The sequence below is a fragment of the Salvelinus sp. IW2-2015 genome, linkage group LG22 (genome assembly GCF_002910315.2).
Source record: "Salvelinus sp. IW2-2015 linkage group LG22, ASM291031v2, whole genome shotgun sequence".
NCBI lineage: Eukaryota > Metazoa > Chordata > Actinopteri > Salmoniformes > Salmonidae > Salvelinus > Salvelinus sp. IW2-2015.
Genome location: NC_036862.1, coordinates 34,702,506 through 34,706,151, shown reverse-complemented (window position 1 = coordinate 34,706,151; position 3,646 = coordinate 34,702,506).

The window sequence follows — 3,646 nt, the reverse complement described above, 5'->3', positions numbered from 1 at the left end:
AACTCTTTTGTCTTGCCCATTCACAATCTGAATGGCACACATACACAATCCGTGTCTCAATTGTCTCAAGGCTTAAAAATCCTTCTTTTAACTTGTCTCCTCCCCTTCATCTACACTGATTGAAGTGGATTTAACAGGTGATGTCAATAAGGGATCATAGCTTTCAGCTGGATTCACCTGGTCAGTCTATGTCAGGGCTACCCAGCCCTCTTCCTGGAGATCTACTGTCCTGTAGGTTTTCAGTCCCTAATTTAGAGTATCTGATTCAGCTAGTTAAGGTCTTGTTGAGCAGCTAATTAGTAGATTCAGGTGTGTTAAATTAAGGTTGGACTGAAAACCCACAGCACGGTTGATCTCCAGGAAGAGGGTTGGACTGAAAACCCACAGGATGGTAGAMCTCCAGGAAGAGGGTTGGGCAGCCCTGGTCTATGTCATGGAAAAAGTATGTGTTCCCTAATGTTTTTCACGCTCAGTGTATCTCTCTATTATCTGTGGGAATTCTTTGGATTTGCTGGTGTTTTTACAGTGTTTTATGTCCAACAATACAAATGAAAACAACATTGCTCTGACTCCAGTGTCTATTAAGTCTCCCAGCATTGGCTTTTCAGCAGATGTCCTAGTACAGTAGAGTGTTGGCCAGAGTCCTGGACTTCAGTTATCGTAACTTTAACACTGCTGTGAGTGGGCCTGACTGACTGACTCCAGCATCTAAACTGCCCATTACTTATGTTGAGCATCACAGCCTGCACAATCTAGCTTTAGCATTAGCTCAGGCATCACTTCACTGTGCTAAACTACCCATTAGTTGATCCTTGGGGAGAGAGAGAGTGAGAGAGTGTGTCTGAGGAAGGGCAGTGCAGTGAGGGATGAGAGGAGAGCAGTACTCCTTATCTGTTAGAGGCTGAGCTGCCTGTTCCAGGCCCGTTGGAGATCAAGGAGCTGTGTAATCGGACTTCATTGTTGCTCCACTGACTCTTATTGTTTTGCATTGGAAGAATAATAGTCTTTATGCCTCTGTGAGTAGAAATACACATCTTAACACACTCTTCAATGTTGATCTTTGTGATTTATTTTACCTTTAAAAAACAATAAACCTGATGTCAATCTTCAAACTGAAGTCTATGATTTTCAGTCAGCTTGGTGTTTTCTGTTTTTATTCTGTGTGCTGACAGGGATGATAAGAGGGTAATTCAAGCAGACAGAAGGGGGGGAGAACCGCTCTCCTGCATTCTTTTAGCTCACATTGTAATTGCTTCAGTGAAGTCCCAAATTGGAATGGATTTATAATCACCTGTGATTCCAAACTCGGAATAAGTTTCCTTTTGAATTGTGAACACACACAGAGGCATTCTAACGAACCCCACAGAGTGAGCTAATGAATTCAAGAGCTCAGGAGTAATAAACAAATTCCAACCGGTATCAAGGTAATCACGTCCAGCTGGGCTCCATGGAGCTCAAGAGGAAAGGCAGACCTTCCTCATCCTCTTTTCCTCTGCACTAAATGGCTATTTCTGTGCCTCTCAACAGTTTTCCACCTTCTCTCGGATCGCTCAGCTCAAGAGAGATGATAATGACGTCTTACAGTACACAATTCAAGCATACACACACTCCGTCATGCCCTCAATTATTCATTCAAATGCATGTGCTCGCACACGCACACACTTTATGGGCCTCAGAGGCAGTTGAGTCTGAAAGGAGGAAAAGAGGAGAGGGAGAATGAGTGAAAGTTTACTGCGCTGATGTCATGTTTAAAGTCTGTCTAATGCTTATTGGCCTGAACCTCATGGGAAGACCAATGCTATTTTATTGGTGTATACAGCTACCCCACTGGGATTACCATACCATGATCCCAACAGCACTCCACACCCCTAGGCTACCGTAATGAGAGCTAAACATTAGTCCCACCTCAATAACCTAACCACCCTTTCAATCTGAGGGGGGGATTTGTGGCAACGGGGCTGAGTCTGGGTTCTACTTCTCCTGACACAATCTCAGATATAGACAGCCTTCTTCATTGTATTGGATTTCCAGCCCACCGCCTGCCGTTCCTCAAAGTGGGCTTTATCGTTTGCCATCTTTTTCATTTGGTGAGCAATTCTTCCCGAGGAAAATGGAGGAGGAGGAGGATAAGGGGGGCGGCTTGGTGGTGCCTTCCAACCGATTGGTTGTTTCTTTTAACCCTTTCATTTATGCTGTGTCTCAAGTAACAAAGCACTCAGTTTCTCAGTCAAATCTTTTTTCAACTCTCCATTATCACAACCCAGTCCTGAACAGTAATGGCAGCTTGTTGAATTCGGTTCGAAAGTATAGTGATTACCAGGTGTTTGCCTCAGAAAGCCACTATAGTTACAACACGGCTCGATGAAATGACTAAGCGCCACATAAGGTGAGCATCCATGAGCGAGTGATCGTGACTCTGGCTTTAACAATAGGCCTTAGACTAAACTGCCTGCTTCTGGAGAGGGTCAAAATGGTAGCTTACTCTCACGTCTTTACAATTGAAATGCTTTCAATTATTCGGCTTTATCATTTCCTGATCTGTTTTTACTATTACTGATTACAGAGAACGATGATGTTGTTAGAAATAATATAATACTAATGAAGAAGGGGGAAAATGGTGTGAATAGTTTAAACAGAGCAACTTCAAACCTGGAGGGAAAATAATGGATGTCCTTCAGCGAGCTGCAGCACTTAAAAATAATTCCCTCTCAAACAGAGACTTGAATTCATTAGGAAGTTAATCTGTTTCTGTGATTTCAGTTTGTGCGTGAGAAAGCAATTGTGTGTATGTGTGGGTCTGTATGTGTGTGAATGTCAATATGAGTGTGTCATTTGGTGTGTGTGTGTGTCTGTGTCAATATGGGTGTGCATTTTGGTGTGTTTGTATGTGTGAGGAGGACAGACATGCTGCTCTTCCTAGTGTCCATAATCATCTCCTCTTCATGTTAAACTGTGTGATATTGATGAAACGCAGGCAGAGGTTTGATCAATTAGCACGGCGAAATGAACCTCAACATAATAAGAGGTATTAGAGGGGGAGACGGGAGCTGAAAGGAAAAGCAATGACTGACTGCAGGCAGCTCCACATAGTTTTGACTGATGACAAACTTTAGAGGAAGAACTGCTTCTCACCTCAAAGTGCTTTATGCTTCTCTGGCAGCATTATCTGGCTCAAACAAAACTGTCTCCTCCACTCCCCTTTCCATCCCTCTCTTTCATTACCTGTCCCCCCTCTTTTCCATGATTTTTTTCTCCTTTGTCCTCCACTCCTTATCCCTCTGTACCCACCTCTGTGTACTCCCTCTCTGCCTCTCTGTCTCCCTAACTCCCCTGGCTATAAGACCCTGATGGGATGTTTGAAACACAGGGCACACTCTCCCAGTCTGAGCGCCAGCAACGGGAACACCTCCAGGGCCATGGACAGAATCCACAATTAAACAGTAAGACTGGGTTTGCATCTTTATCTGAATCCTATTCTCTGTCTCTCTCCTGTTTGTCTGTCTCTATTCCCTTCTCTGTCTCTCTCCTGTTTGTCTGTCTCGATCCCATTCTCTGTCTCTCTCCTGTTTGTCTGTCTCTATCCCATTCTCTGTCTCTCTCCTGTTAGTCTGTTTCTATCCTATTCTCTGTCTCTCTCCTGTTTGTC